Below are 17,248 nucleotides of genomic sequence, written 5' to 3' on the forward strand. Positions count from 1 at the left end.
CCAGAAATGGGAGAAGCAACCAGAAATGGTTGCATAGGTCACGGCGTGATTACGCTTCAGGGTTCCCTGAGAGGTTTGCAGATACTTCCAGGGCTGTTCCTTCATCTCCCCGCACTACCCACCCCTCCTCCCATGGTATTACCACCTCCAGCCCGCTCCTATAACTTTGTGCTGTTTAACAAATGCAATCTTAAACAAATGTGACTGAGAAAGGTAGATGTCAGAAGCTGCAATAAGATGATGCCACAAGGTGACTGTTGTTTCCGTCACAACCCCTTGAGCCTGCTCTTTGAGTAACCTTGCCTGTAGTATTTTTACAGGAGCATCTTTTGACCTATTCCTTCCCCAGAACCTACTCTTTAAAAAAGGACTTAGGTAGGACTACTGTGTGTCAGCCCTGCTTCCTTCCTGGACATCTTTAATGACTAGATATTTCTTTAAAACATTTTTCCAGACCTTCTGGACATGTGTGCAGCGCACACTCACTACCACGGGCATTTTGTGCCAAAAGACACCGTGCAATCCAGAAAACACCAGGCCAAAACAGGGCAGCCCAAGGCTGTAGGGCTTGTTTAGGCAAGGAAGAAAGACAGAGGGTGAATTTACAGCATCTCCATCTCTGGATCCTTTGAGCCTGTAGAAAGCAGGGGGTGATTTTTTTTTCCTGCGAGCAGAGCTGGTGCAGTAATTCACCCTGTAGCTCACTGAGGGTCATTTCCTGGGATAGCCGGTGTGTGCCGGTGCCTGCCGCGCGTCCTGCACATCTGCATGCAGGTGCGCGTGCACACTGCCCTGAGCAGACGTGAAACATCTCTAACGCCGCCGCCGATAAAAACAGGCACCGAGGTTTGCAGGGTCGGGGCTGGCAGTGTTGCTGAGATGCTAATTAAATCCCTAAAACAGGCTTAGGTAAGAAAAGTACTCCGTGGGCAACGTAAGTGAGGAACAGAAGGGTAGATGATAAGCTGCAAAAACCCTTTGGTCTCGTTTCTGGGACGGATACCCAGAAACTGGATGAATGAGGCTTTTTTTTTTTTTTTTTTGGTCAATCAAGGCCACAGACTTCATAAGTGATCAGAGATGGGTTTTCTTGTTGGATTTGTTTTACCTCCGTCCCTGTTAGCTCCTGAGTGTCCTGTCTGATTCCAAACTGAATTCGCGGGGGGCTCCATGACCTTTTCTTCAAGCTCTCGGCAAAAAAAGCATTTAAAACATGTTCATTCTGCTCGCTCTCCACCGGAGACCACGACACCGTACATACGTCATGAAGCGGCACAAGCCCATGTATTTCACTGTATGCTGTACATGTATTTCGACGTGCGAGAAAGCAGTGTCGGTAGGAGAAGGGACAATGCTGTTTTTATTATTGTAAAATAGACCTGGCAATTCCCACGTTTGCGAATTGTCGCCGTGTTTGGGATGGGGTGGTTGGGGGTGGGGGGAGGGTGTACTTTTTATAAGTAATATTTAATTTATTCTTTAGAGTGTTTTCTTTTGGATAATTTATGATTACAAGGGATACCTGGCTGGAAAGCTAGAGCAGGCGGTTAAAGCTGCAGTGTGCCCATGGCCCTGCGTGCTGCGCTTGGGGGCCGCGTTACTCGCTCCCACGCCGGAGGAAGCCGGAGAAGGTCCGGCAAGAGGGTCTTGCTCGGTCTTCACTGGTCTCCACCACGGTCACGCACAGCAGAAAGGTAACTGTGAAACACCGGCCCCGGCCTGCGAATTAAATGCTGCGGCACTGGCAAAACCAGTGCTGTTTCTCCATTTAAAGGGCTTTGCAAGGTAATTCAAAAATTCTTAGCATACTAGTGATATGTTTTATCTGATAGAAATGGGTTATACTACAGCTTTAACTAGCCTTAGTTTAAAAAAAAAAAAATGTTGTTACAAAAGGCCTAAAGATGGCATTTTGAGCCTATAAACAGTTTCTTTAAATTGTCAGACTCTAGCATTGTTAACCAAATTAGAATAGTGACTGCAATATTTAAGTGTAAATCTTGTTCTATGAGAAAGGAAACTTGCTTACAGTTTAAAAATAAATGACTGTTTCTACACACAATCTTGTATACTACTACATGAAGAAAAAGGGGGTTTTGTAATGCACTGTAGAACAGTCTCATATTCATTTTTTATAGAAATGTTATTCCAATGGTGCATTTTTTTGTTTAATAAATAAAGTTTTGATACAAATTGCCTCTGTCTGTGCAGCACGTGGTAGAGCAGCCGCCGGGGCGCGGGGGCTGATTTAGGGGGCAAGGTGGCTTGCAGCCTGCCCCGCCATGCGAATGTGATTTGTAAGTCGGGGCAATTTAAGGTGAATATTAGAGCACATGGTGGCTGCTAAGGGAGTTGTAGCCATCTGGGGAAGGCACAACCAAAGGAGGAGAATCAGCCTCATATTGGTAGAGGAAAACCGTGCTGGGCTTGGGTTTGCAAAGCTGCTCAGCACCAGAAAGCAGAAGGCTAAAAGCAGTGGTTGGAAGCTGTGGGTGCTCAGGAGTAGGTCTTCCACCTGTGACGCCCAGCCTGTGTGCTACATGCACAGCTATTTCCGTAGCAACGTTTCAAAACCTGTTTTCAGTCTCCCTTCCATGAGCGATAGGGATTTTTTTTTCCTGCTTCCCGCCTTTACCTCCTCCTGCTACACCTCGATCTTTCTGCCCCAGGCTTGGTTTCTCAGGAAACTGCATCGTATCTGTGGGCTTCCTGCAGATACTCCAGTGCCACAAGGAGCCCCAAACAGCAGCGAGGGAGTTGTGCTGGGTCCCGAGGGTGCACAGGAGGTCAGACATCACTCACGTGCAGACACGTCTATGGAGGTGCCTCCACCAAAGCACCTGAACCACTACTCCTACTCCAAGGGCTTAATATGCAGCCAACGACCACCAGCAAGGCCCAGTGTCCCATGGCACCTTGGCAAGTGTCAGCAAACCTCAGTCTTGAGTAGTTGTGGCCATTCAGGCTGAGTCTCAACACAGCTCACGGCCACAGCTTCCCCCACCGATGGGGCCGAATCTCGTAGCCGCTCCCTGAGCGCAGCGACTGGCCAAGCCCTTGTACCCCGCATGCTCGGAGACAGACAGGATATTTCACCCTTTGGCCCAACAGCTCAGTCATTCCTATTAACCATGCTTCAACTCCCTCTTACGCCAAAAAGATTTCAGCCAACCTTTCTGTAGTTCAATGACCATATAAACTTCACGGCCTGGGAAGGGGGGTAAGAGGTGGGGAGAGCCTTGTCAGAGCACTTCGTTCTGTGTTTTGTCAAGGTGTCATAAGATGGGTTTCCTCTAAAAAAGCCAACAGAAATTGATGTGCAATGACTATCCAAGAGAGCTTTATTAAGTAAGGTTTGCTATCTGAGGAGAGCCAATTATAACTGCAATTTACTTCCCAACCAAGGAGCTGAACATGAGAGGAAACTCAGTGATGCAAACCACCTTTTCTGCATTAGAGGAAATCACTCTCAGCTGTATTTAAGGCTGCTACGTTAATGTGCTTACTGTCTCCAAAAGCTGATTAAAGCTGCAATGTAAGAAGCTCCTCTAAAAGAGAGGGGAAACTGGGGATTCTCCAGGCAAATTAGATCAGCCTTGCTCGTTGTGCTTTGAAAGCCCCAGCCACTGGGTGCCTTTGTACAGGTAACCATGAGGAGCAGTCCCCTCTGGTTGCCTGGCTCCAGGTTTGCGTTTCATAACAATTACTGTGTCTTTTTCTTCTCTTTTACCTGTTCAGCATGGAATAAAAAAATACAAAGCTATCTACTTTTAAACCCTTATTTCTGCTGATGGGAAAATCACTGCTGATGAAGAGCAGGTGGGTCTTTTATTCTCACTGTGTTGGCATGTAAGTCCATGACTGGGGAAGAGCCTGATGTCCCTGTAGACATTGCAGAGCAGTTCAGAGTTGATTACGTTACTGATGAGTTTGTTGCATTACTGACGGTGCCAGAGGATGCACTGCAAAGAGGATACCTTTTATATACTTAATATCAAAAAACAAGGTATCTTGTCTCTCACTTTCCCATCCAGGTGCTGAGAAGAGACAACTTCTCATTTGATCAAGGGAGAGAGGGACTAGTCTGTACTCTCCATAAAACACAACCAGAGCAAATCTTTGTGCTGGACAAGTTCTGAGACTAATTAGCGTGTTTCTCTGAAAACTGTGATTTCCCTGAAATCTGAATTTCAGGGCTGTTCAGACTGATCACAGCCTGTGGTCACCTTCCGCCCCACACTTCAGCCCCATGTAGGGTGGCTCATTGTCCCTAGCTGTGATCCAGGAGAAAAACCTAGGGGTATGCTCTAAACCACTGCTTTTGTTTTTTTCTAGAGTCCTGAAAACTTCTGTTTGGGGCTGTCAGTGGGGATTAATGGAAGCCCTTTCTATCACATCCCATTTAAGCACAGGGAAATATGACCGTAGGGTAAACCAGCCCATGATGAATAGTATGCATTGAGGTTTTAACTCGAATTTAAAATGCTGGCATACTAATAAATGTATCATGGTTCAGTATTTTATTGGTCGACTGGGAATATTTTCCTTCATGCACAAAAAGATGCCCGCCCCTCTTGGGAGTCAATAAATTAAATCTATTTGAGATTTTTCATGTAACAAAATAGTGTTAGCATGGGAAATAAATCAGCAGAAAGTTTAAAAAGAAAATGGTGGTGTTTGTTTTTTCTTTCAGTCAAAATGACTGCTATATAAATGTGTTTCAGTCTGAGGCCCTTTGTCCTTCGTGTTTATCGGGCATAATTTATAGGCAGGATGTTTGCTGGCTGAATTTGTGTTATTTGGTGCATGGGAGTATGCTGGAGAGACTCCAGTAAAAAAGCAAAAGGTGGTGATCCAATACAGCATCATTCCTGGAATTACTTCAGTGCACGATTTCCTTTGTATGTGTTTTTATTTCCAGTTTGTTTCAAGTAGAACGAGGTTCTGGGAGCTGCGGTATTTGCAGAAGCAGACAGACTCGCTGCTGTGATATGTAAGAAACTCCCAGCCTCGGCGCACAGGGGTCTTATCCAGGGGTGGGTGGGCTGCATTTCAGAGTGAGGCTGCGCGGAGCTGTGTCCTTATCAACGTCTCCTGGCTTTACCAGCTCATATACATGAAAGCAGCAAAATCTCTTTAATGAATGTAATTCCATGCTTTAGGAGCTGTTTGGAGGGCTGGCCTCCATACATATAAGTAGGTTTGTAAGCACCAGGATTGTGTCTAGGAAGGTTTTTTTTGAAAGTGGGCTTTACAGAGTCTTATCCTGCAAAAATAGAAAAGAGATGAACTTGGTAATTATCTAGCAACAGGTGCTCGCTTAAGAAAGTCCTCTTTTGGGACTTTAGTGGGCAGGACTTTAGTGTATGACTACGTCTCTCTAGATAATTATTTATAAAAGAGAGTAAGTTAAAATAGTTGGGTGTCCAGATTCAACCCTACGATATTAGCTCAATGAGGCAACAAATAGAAGCGTCTTTTTTTCCTCCTTCTAAGTTAAACCTCAGATGACACTGGCGCTTAGAACAAAATCTTGGCAGAAAGACCCAGATTGGCAAGACCGACTTGTGGCTGTGTGCTTGAGGAGGCCGAGAGGCGTGATATGTTTCCGAGCAGTGCCCTGGCAGGGGATGTGCTGCAGCTGGAAGGGTTGCCCAAGGTGATGACAGAGCCAGCAGCGCCCGGTGCTATGATGAGGGCGGGTGCACGCTGTTCGCTGGGGAAAACGCCGCGATAGGATGGTCAATGGAAGCCAACGGTGCTTAGAAATGGTCATCCGCAGGCATGGCTGGTAGCACTGAAGGATAGATGTGGAAATGTCTCCAGTCATAGAGATGCTTGGCAGTCGCGAATTGGAGCCCAAGTTATTTGCAGGCATTTGGTGAAACAATAAAATGTGCAAACATTACTGGGGGGGTACTGCAACGCACGGGGACGGTTGGGTGCTCGCCCGCTTCGTTGCTCAATGTGCAATACCTTGCCTGGGCACCAGCTGCAGCAGCCCTGACAGACCGTATTGATTTAAATCACTAGGAAACTGAATTTTTGTTCCATAATGGTGCCAAAATCTGGTTTCATCCCAGCCCAGGGTGAAAAATGAAAAATTCATAGTGTTCTCCAAAAGGAAATATTGTGAAGGTATTTGATTTACTCTCATAATGTTTCAGAGAAGCCAGAACATTTTCTTCTGACTTTTATATCTGGACTTTTGCATTATGATATCAGGCACAGCATATGTAGCTTGAGAGCAGGATACAAGAAAAAAGTCAAAATATTTATACCACAGGCAAATACTTCACCACATTGAAACAAGATTGAAATAAAACATTATGATAATTTCCTCAGCATAGTCCCTAAAATACAATATGTTTCAGCGAAATACTTGGATGTCCTCAAATCAACAGTTTTTGATGCTCAGCAGGAAAAAAAAATTGGAGCGTTTTTAATGCTGCTCTTTTTAGCTAACACTGTAATGGAGGGCTTTAGCAGAAAGGCAGGCAGGGCTCCCGCACCACAGCTGGTGCGATGCCTCCTCCAGCAGTCCTGAGCCTCCTGCATTCCAGCCTCACAAGGGGTCACCACCAACGTGCGATATCTGTGTGCTCCAAGAGATATCCTGCGAAGTCCTGGGGACACTTTCTCGTCAGGGTGAGGAGTGAGGTCCTGGCATGCCGCTGGGCCATGTCTCCTCACCCACGGCCAGCTCTGCTCTCCGCTCCCGTGGGGACCCAGCCGACAGGTCAAATTTGTTGGGGGTCCCATGAAGCACATCAAGATCGACTGGAGTCTTTAATCTCATGAGCGCTAACCACCCACTCAGGGCAATGGGGAGCACACCGCATGCTGGGTGCACTGATTTTATCAATTTCTGGAGGTCCATATGCTGCTGCCATTCAGTAGGCAGAAATGTCAACTCGGGAAGCTACCACTATCCATGTGCCTCAGCCCGCTGGTCTGACAAGGGGAGACAGTGCCTCTCTAATGAGCACCTATTTGCATATTTCTTGCTCTGTGGGAATTAATGAGGGTGCCTTGCTTACTGACAGCCTGAGGAGCCTTTGCAGGGAGACAGAGTAGGGAGCAGGTTGCAGAGGGGAGGTCCGCTGCCAGTGCAGAGGGATCAAGAAGGTCAACATTTTCAGGGCAGTGCCTGGAAAAGCCAAAGCAAATTGTATATACCCTATTCAATCCTATTGTATACATCCCATTCGACTGGCTTTGATAGGTAAGGGAAGTCAGACGCTCCTTCTTGTGTTTTTTTTACCATACTTACCCTTTCTTCTGCTGCAGTGATCACGGACGTCTGCTGCTGCCACGGGTCTGCTCATCCCGGCTGGGCGGCAACCCACCACGGCTGCCTGCGTCGCACCTTTATACAACACCCAGCTCTTCAGCTTCTCAAAGATGTGCTCTAATCTTCCAAGGTGTCTAGGGGAAAAATGAAACTGAAAGGACTATTTTCCACATCTTTTCATTCAAAATAGGTCTTTATGCAGCAGAATAAAACAAAAGAGAGTCTATACCTTCATTTGTTTTCCCTTGCAGGCTGTTTTTAAGAGGAGAGCATGGCAGAGCATGGTGAAACCATCAGCTTCTTCCCCTAATGATGCATTCCTAAACAGCTTAAAATATTCCTGTGCCAACGACATCAGCAATCAGCAGTGCAGAGGGAATCGATCCCCCTTGGGCCGTTCGGCAAAGCAGGGCGAGGAGATTGCAAAGAGCTCAGAGAGGCAAATAAAAGAAATGTGGAAGAGAAGCTAAAATATTTTTTTTTAAATAGAAAAAAGGAGCCAGTGTTCAAGAATGCCCCTATACGTGCTCCCATTTCCAACACCACATAGGCCGTGGAGGGGGTGGCGTTTGGTCTCGCTATGCCGCGAGGTGGGCAGGAGGGTCACCCATGCAGGATAGGCTGTGTTGGGCATCAGTTCAAGCACTCGCTTTTCTCCAGCCCTGCTTCCTTTCTCTGACGGGCAGCATCAGTCAAAACAAAAGGCTTGATCAATCGGCCAAAACAGCAATGGCAGCTTTATTCTTTCTTAACCTTTGAAGAAGTTTGTCGCTGGAATAGTTTGAACACCCTGTCCCAAGTAACCAGCGAATCTAGCAAGACTACAATCAAACTGTGGCGTTCAGGCCACGTTTTATCCAAAGTGTTTCAAGTAAAATGCATAAACACTTCTTGGACTGGAAACTTGACTTTCTCCCCCTCTGGCTTTGAATCTTGCTCTTCGACATCTTGGGTGAGTGATTTCACCAATGAGTTGGTTGGCTGTGTGAAAAAGAAAGATTGACTCCTGTGTCATTTTCAAAGACAGACTGCCCTCGGAAATGGGGTCAGAGGAGCTGAAAGTTTTTTCCCAACTGCAATGAATAAAGTGCCTCAGCCCTGGAGAAGGCTGCATTAAAATAGTCCCGCCTGCCTATTCCCAGACTGACCACGTAAGGTTCAGCTGATATTTGTGGTTCCCGTTTTGGGACACCGGTTCTCCTTGGCTATTGGCCAGGGCAGAGCCGCAGAGATGCCCATATCCGTGTCTCATCATCCTGTTGTCCCCACGGGGGACATGAGCTAGCGTTAGGGACCGCGATGATCTGCCTTGTCATTCCTGATTATTATCCCAGCGCTATGTTAAAGCCCTGGTTTGTTTTTTCGTGCTGTGACTTTGGAGCTGGGAGGAACTGCTCAGCAGAACTGCTTCTTGGTGAGAAATGTGGCTCCACAGGAGAGCCCAGGCTGAACAGGAGGTGTCTCTGCATGGGTCTCCAAGCAAAACAAGCCAGAGAAATATGAGAAAGGCACTTCACCTGTTTTGCTATTGAAGACATTTACTCTTGCTCTGGACATCAACTTACTGCCCTGTTTTGGCTACCTGTTTTGTGCCCTGTTTTGAAAACCTGGGCCACCCAGGCTATCGAATGATCTCTGGCTTCTGCTGCCGTGCCGAGCTTGAGCATTGCTGCTTGGTCGATAACCCCCCTGCGCACCCCTTTCTGCTCTCATTCCTCTCTTCCGCAAAAAACTTCTGAGGCAGAATGAGACAGATCATAAAAATCTCGGAAAAGTTTGTGAGGCAGGAAAGTCATTTCCCTGTCTTCTCCAGCTGCGGGCAATGTAATGACGGTGCAGATTAACACATATGCTGGTTTCAGCTATCTGGGGGTAATATGAAAGACAGGAAGGTTTAACCCCCTCTCTAATGTGGTACAAAGGTACAAAGCACTGGGGGGGGGGGAGGGTTGGTGGGTTTTTTTTTTCTTTTCCTTAGGAAATAGCAGATTTAATTTATAATATTTGGAACGTGCAAGCAGCCGGCTCATAAAATTCAGCACCATTTTATTAGGACAACGTGTGACCCAGCCTCTCAGCGCCCTGCTGTACGCGTGAATGTTTCAGAAACCAGGGAGGAGCAGCAGCGCGAACTGGAAGCAAAATAAGCCGTGCAGCCAGATCACAGCTGTGCCGGTGGCCGGTGCAGTGCACAGCGGCAGGAGCCGGCCCAGGCGTACCCATCATTACACATCTCCTCTCCCTTTGTTTTCACAATGTGATTATTCAAAACTCTGCATATTTGCTATATTTGTTAAGAAAGAGGGTGAGAGGAACAACCTTTGCACTGAAATGAAAATAAAGCTTGTTGTAAGGAGGGATATTTTTACACAGTAAGAATTGTTTTCCTTTGCACTTAGTAGTCACTAGCTGCAATTGGAAAGAATGGATTTATTTGGTCTAGAAATGACTCTGATTCACCTCTTACCACCCACAGCACATACCAGCGGAGCCCTGCAAAGTCAAGCAAGACTGGTCAAATCAACCATCCGGTGATGGAAGTGGTTTCCTGGAGATCCAGAACATGTTTTAAACAGGAAAAGTATTCTACAAAAAGGTTATAGCCTAAACTATTTAAATCACACACACAGGAAAATCAAGGATTGTAACGTTACTCCTAGGGTTGATATCGTAGATCCTGTCAGCCGCTCTCATTTCCTCAGATACTAAAACATTTTTCAATCAGAGCAAATATTACTGTAGACTAGATGAAATTGTCTTCATCTAATTGAAAACTTAATTAGTTAAATTTAATTAGACTAAAAACTTAGTTTGAAAAATTAAAAAAAATAAATACTTTAAAAAGTTTAATTTAATTAGTTCAGTCTAATTGAAAACTTCCTGAAAGCTGAGGAAGAAAATCGATCCTCCAAGACTTGAACCTCTGGGCCTGGGAGGCCCTTAGCCATGCTGCTGGGCTGCGTTTCAGCCTGTTTCCTCTAAACGTTGCAGCTAGGAAAGAAAACGTGTTTGGGAATCAGCTGGCATGTCCTTCCTATAGGGAAGAGGTGCCCAGCTCAGAGTGTCACATGCCTGAAGATAATTTCTTATCTTCATTTGTGGATGAAGGACCCAGCAGAAGACCTTTGAGGAGACATCAGCAAGCTCTTTGGAGGATCAGGGCTCTGGGACTGCCCCGGCTGGCGGTGAACACATGGATTTACCTTGGGATGGACATTGCCATGAGGGTGATGGAGATGGGGAGAGGACTGTGATGCTTCACTGTCCCTAAAAGTGACCAGAAATGTGGTGAGGAATTACCAGCCCCCTCCTACAGCAGTCCAGCCACGGTGAATATTCGTCCACATAATCAGTGTAAAGATTCCACTGCTGCCTCTCCCCATCCTAGTAGAGGAAAAAGGCTAGAAAACAGAGATGTAGCAGTGGCTGAAGAGCTGGAAAAAAGACCTTTCTGCCCCTCAAAAACCCTCTTTTTGTTTAACTTCTCCAAAAACAAGAGTGCAAAGCTATTTGATTACAGTACATGAGTACTGTGAAAAAGTAAAACATTGCAAACTCAAAGGCTGTTGAATCTAGCAGAGAAAGGATAGCAAGAGCCCGTGGCTGGAAGCGGAAGCCAAAAAATACAATTAAAAAGAATTCCTTTATTTTTAGCACAAGTGTGATTAACCGCTGAACAAACTGCTCGTGGAAGGGGTGGATTCACCCAACTTAGTCGAAACAAAATCGCCTCATACTAAGACTGGACGGCTCTGAAGAGCAGGTGTTAACAAAACAGGAGGTCATGAACTGTATGCAAGAGGAACTGGAGGAAATGTAATCTTTTCACAAAACAGAGAGGTCTTACGGCCCTGTTCTGGCCTTGAAATCATGCCTTGAAGGGCATGAAGAGCATGGTGGTGCGAGAGGTCAGGTGGGTATTGCACCTTCACCTCCATGTCAACTGAGAGGAAAAAAATTACTTCAAATATTTAAATTCCAAAGGGGAGTTTAATCCAAAATACCAGTCCCTTCACTCAAATTTCCCCAGGGACAGAGAGAATTTAACCCTCGCCTTGATGTATACCTCTTTTTATTTTTGTCTTCCAGCCTTGGCAATACGCCCCCTTGCGTGGTGGGGGATAGGTGTTGGTCGATACTTCTCTAACTCACCGGCAGGCAAGACTAAGGCTGCTAGCCAAAACCATTATAAATGACTTTCCAGAGCCAGGGATCAGGTGCAGGCACAAAGTGGCTTAGTGAAAATCAGGTACAATTTTAAGCTATTATCCCTACAGTCCTGAGGAATAGTTTAGAGAGATTTAAGTGAATATATTCTCAATTAGAGGTAACAGGATGACTCCCTGAAGACTGAATTACTCTTTTTAGTCACAGGAGGAGTACCGAAAGCAGCAGCAGTGTAAGATAAGCTGTCTAAATTCAACCCTTATACTGGAAACACAGCTGAGTTTCTATGGGCTATTCAAGCACTGAATTTCTTGATTGTATTGGCATCACGGTACAACTGGACACTCTTGGGCAAGGAGGTTTTTTGTGGTCCTGGAGATGTAGGGCAATACTGTGGCTAAATACCTGTCGGTATCTGCCGGTCAGTTAACGGCTGCAGGAGAACGGGGGGGATCAGACATGTCACAGTGTTCGATCAAGCCATGCCCTTTTACACACTGGTTTTGAAAATACAGTCCTGGCGTGGGTGTCAAGAGACTCCTCTCCAGCCAACTGTTAGTGCTGCTGTGGCACGATTAAAATCTGAGTTTGAGTCAGTTGCCTAAGTGTAGGTATCTGCTGCTATTGACAGCGTCTTTTAGTCTAAGATAATGTAATATCGCAAGAGATTGTGACCTGTAAGAAGGAAAATCCCTCCAGTTGTGCAGGTAAGAGAACAAGTTAACATTTACTTGCATTGCCTGAATTGAGGAAATGAGTGGTCAAGGCCATCAGTTTGCTTTTAAATGCACGTTCAAAATGATTAGATGTGTCATTGCTTTAAAATTAAAGCAATATGTCGGTAATGATTCTGATTTCCTTAAAAGCATGCCACTAGTCACCTTGCATTTTCAATTTCCTTTCAGTCAGCTTCCTCAGGTAAAGATTGAACCTCGGGCTCCTCTCGAAACAGTTTCCTTTGGATTTTTATTTAATGTTTCTTCTTGCTATAGCTGTTCAGTTTCTGAAGCATTAGGCAGCGGCTGTTCATTTCACATCCAACTGCAAAAAACATGTGGATGAAAAAGTGCTGGCTAAAATGTGTGGTATTTCTAGAGATTATAAATACCATGCAGATCATGAGACTATGTTAAGGTTTTATTCTATTTTATTATATTGTTTGGAGCTTTTATTCTTCTATTTCTATTCTATACTACTTTATTTATTGTTCTGTTTCATTCATTCTGGTATCTGAGAGTGAACTTTATCACACCTCGTCTGGGACAGGACATGTAGGTGTCCTCTCTAGCAAATGTAGCGAGGTAGGTATCTTCAGGGGGATATGAATCCCATTTTAATTGCCGTTTGAAGGAAATTGTGTCTCTCCATTGACCAGAGGGAATTCTAGGTAAATAGTTTAGGCTAGACACCTAATTTCTTGTGCAACAGAGACGCTGCAAGGAAATAACAATAAATGTGGCACCGTGTAATACTACTGCTTTCTGAATTTGTAGAGACTCCTGTTTTGCCAGTGAGGACTGGACACATTTGTGAAAGAAACCAGTTCTGGAGAGCAGACAGGAATGAAGGAAATGCTCTTTTTTTGGGCAAAACCTGTTTGGACACAACCATTCGGGGAACTACAGGTATTTGTCAGAGCACGTCTACCTCTGTCGATAGAAGGGATGAAGTTGGACATGTTCAAGGGCTAGTAGCTGGGGATTAACCCCAGAGCCTTTCAGCAGACACATGTTTTAGAGCTGCAAACTGTTCCAGCAGAAGCAAAAGTGGAACCTTAGCTGGAGAGTTCCTCAAAACTGAGCCAGCACAGTCAGAAGGGAGCTTGACTGTTGTACACTGAAATTTCGCCTTCTAGCCTTGCTATGACATTGAATCCTTCTCATATGTTTCTGCTCTCAAAGTAGAAGAACTCTTGGCAGAGGCCGAGACCCGGGGCTCAGCTGGCCTCGCAGGTCACCTTTCAACTGGACTGCTTCAGGTATTCCGGCCAGCAAGCGGTTTGCAGCTACTGGTGACTTAGGGTAGTCATGACTTACTTCATCCTTGTGCGAGATTTCTGCTTAATTTCAGGAGAGCAGCTTTCCCAGTGAAAATTATCAAATTCTGATCATGGAGGGAACAAAAGCACAGTGGGACATTAACCAAAGCCCTGGTTTTTCCCTTCATGAGCGGTGGGCCAGAGATGCCAAGCAGTCAGCTTGGGGCTTTGCTATTGCTTTTGCTTTGGAGCCAGCTGGAGCTGGACTCATCTCACCTAGCTTTGCCTAGCTGCTTGCGTGGGGTGTTTCCCACCCAAGGACAGAGTCACCCTGCCCTGAGATGCCCACATGCATTGGCAGGATGGAGCACCTTCTGGAGGCACTCGCTGCTCGCGGCTGGCTGTCAAGGGAGTCCAGCGCAGACCAGAAAGGTTCACTCAGTCCACCATTGACATCTACACCTTTGGCTCCTTTCACAGTCCGTAGGGGACAGAGGTGCTTTCTGAGAAAAATTCACCCAACCTACTAGTGCTGTAGCACAAGATGTAATTGCCAGGGCACCTTTTTTCCCATTGACTACAAGGAGAAGCTAGAATAACTCCCCCAGAAGTTGATATCTATGTTGTAGGCATTTGCATTTGTGAATCTGGCTTTAGGTGACAGATTTAGGCACCATGAGGCAAGGAGAGTTCTACCCACCATTTAAAGAAGTTTTCCATCTACATTTTAATTCCTCTGCTCCAATGAAGGTGACTTTAGGACTTCTCACCATGTATAGCAATCCTTGTTTTCTACATATTTCAGTGAGTAACATATGGTTTGCACTTATTCACAGTGTTTTACGAACAGTAGCCTTTCCAACAAGCCTGAGAGGGTGAGCTTCTGGCCATGCTGTAGGTGGGTAAACAGAAGTGCAGGAATTAGAGAGGTCAGAGGTAGAGCCTCCAGCAGAGCACAGGGTCTCCCAAACTGATTGCTCCATTTTGCTTCAGGAATGAACAGAGCCAGCAGGGTAAAGTAGCAAACCTCGTCCTTGCATCTACCCAGGCGCTGAGGCTGATCCCAGCAAATTAGCCTGGATTCCTGCAGAAAGCTGCCGGATTCATCCACGACATTTTCCTTAGCCACACTTATTCCTCAGCATCAGGTAAATACAGTGTTGGAGCCTTTATAGGCCAGGTGCACTGAAAATGACGCCTACATTTAAGCATTTCTTCTTATGATGAACGTGCTTGCATTTAAGGGTTTCTTCTTATGATGAATGTTCTGGAAGTGTGTCTGCAGGCCACAGGAGCTGCACTGCAGCACAGGATGGACATCAAATGAAGAGGTATGGGGAGTGTACTCTTGAAAAGGAACAAAGAAATATGGGGTTTAGTTTTTAGCAGCCTCCAGGCTTGGCAGCTGAAGCTGTACAAGGCATAAAATCATGTCGCTAATGAAAAGATTGTCCTGGCTAACACCCTTGAAGGACCTGCTGCTCCTCCCACCACTGGGGCTTACCTAGGGTGATATTCTTCTGGTGATGATAGCACCACTGCCAGCCTACCCTTGAGAGTGGGCTGCAAAGGATTTGCAAGCAGCTCAGGGGATGCTTCTCCTCCAGCAATAAAATATTCAGTGCTCATAAAGCATTTAACAGGAATCAGTAGCAGGATATATTGAAGGCTAAGTATATGGAACTATTTACCTAGCACACATACAAGGGCTAAAACTTGATGATAACTTGCTTTAATTACTTACTGGTGACTAGAGAATGAAATGGGCCCTATGTCTGAGGGTGGATAGTGGTGGTGGGTTCAGAGATGGAGTAAAGACCATCCGATCCAGTTGCTTGCTGGAGTAAAGACACCGTGCACTGAATCACAGAATGGCTGGCATTGGAAGGGACCTCTGGAGATCATCTAGTCCAACCCACTGGCTCAAGCAGGGTCACCTAGAGCACTTTGCCCAAGACCCTGTCCAGAGAGCTTTTGAATATCTCCAAGGATGAGGACTGCACTACCTCCCTGGGCAACCTGTTCCAATGCTCAGTTACTCTCACAGTAAAGATCTTCCTTATGTTCAAAAGCCTATTCAGAAATACGCCACTGCTGTGTGCTCAGGTACTGCTCCTGCACACTATGGCATTGGTGGGGACAGCTACGGGTATGCAAAGAGAAGGCCACCACCAGCCATGCCCAGCAGAGGAGGTACCAAGGCTTCATGGCTTATCTCCAAGCCTTGCAGGTGACAGAGAGCTATCGCTGAGTGTACGTGGAGGCACGTATGAATCTCCTTTGGTGCAAGGGAGAGCGCTGTGCTTTGCTTCTTTAAAACTGCAGTGAACTTTTTATTACCAATAACTAGAGTTATTGTTTTTGTTTTAAATTGGCTGTAGTATCCGCAGTACGTTAATGTCCAGCTAAAGGAATGCCTAATGCAAACGTAAATCTTCTAAAATATTTATAGTGTGCATGTCTCAACTTGTCCTGTATTTATAGGCAAACCATTTAAATGAATATCTGATAAGGAAAAAGACTATTAAGTTGAGAAAAACCTTCCCTTCCCAACAATGAGTATTTGAACAGCTAAAGGAATAAATCTGCTAGGCACTAATATATCAGTGCTGCATGTTCCGTAAACTTTCCATGCAGGAGAATATAAATATCTGACTAAGAAATAATCCTATTAAAGAAGAAAATTGACTGCAACTCAGAGTCATATGGATAATAGGTCTTTACAGTATTATCTGCTGGATCTTTGATTCTCTGTCTTTGCTAACTTACCCCCTGCCCCCGCCCCAACCTTAGGGATTCGCTTCTAAAAACATCTCCATTTAAAGTAAAGCAGCCAGAAAATCTTTCATAGTTCCAGAAAGGACTCTCTAGCCAACGAGGGATTTGACACAGAGTTAAGGGCTGAGGGGATTATTTTATATATGTTGTTTGGCTTTCTATATTGTACCAATCAATGACTTTTGCACAGTGGTTCCCCAAGTTTACAAACTCGACGGGGGTGCAGGAAGGTGAAACAGCTGCAGCCAAAGAGTTGGCACTCTGCTGAGAGCCAATGGCCTTTCAAGCATGGTTATGCCTTTGTATCAAAGCATGGCTTGCTGGATGGACCACTGAGGCAGGAGTGCAAACTCTCTGAATTGCAAAGAGCCCAGATTTTCAAGGAACGTGTTTCAGACTAATCCACTTAGGAGACAGGTTAGTTTTAATCACCAGCAACGGATGGGACTGTTGGTAGTTTCAGTTTTGAATTTTGGTTCCATAACTTACAACAAAATTCAGGTGTGAAAAAAATGTGTGTCTTTTTCACAAACCCCTTGTTTGTTGGCAAAAGCTAATGGCTTTTGAATAGATAGTCGCCCTCTGTGCCAAGGACTTGTTTCCTTGCCTGTATGAATGCTTGAGCAAGGACATACTGAGAAAATTAGAAAACTCACAATATTGTTAAATAAAACTGGAATTTTCAAAGATACCTGAGTATAGTAACTAACTTTTACAGGATTTAGGCCAGCTAATTCTTTTCTGAAAATATGAGAGGAAAATAATGTGGTATATAGGCTGAGGAACCTTTGTATTAATAACCAATTCCTGTTCGGTAGCAATCAACAGTGACAGGAGTTAGAGAAGAGACAGGTCCTTTGAGGGCTAGCAGGCCCAGGACTGCACAGCCACGAGTAATGTCTCTGTTTTACCCTGGCACAGAGCTCAGGCACAAATTGCCCATGTAAAAGTTTGGTTTATTTTTGTGCCCCTCCTGCCCCTTGCAAACTGAATTGCATAAGATCATTACTCACATAGAGTAGGAGGTGCCT

Source organism: Struthio camelus, chromosome Z, assembly GCF_040807025.1.
Source record: "Struthio camelus isolate bStrCam1 chromosome Z, bStrCam1.hap1, whole genome shotgun sequence".
In the NCBI taxonomy this organism is placed as follows: Eukaryota; Metazoa; Chordata; class Aves; order Struthioniformes; family Struthionidae; genus Struthio; species Struthio camelus.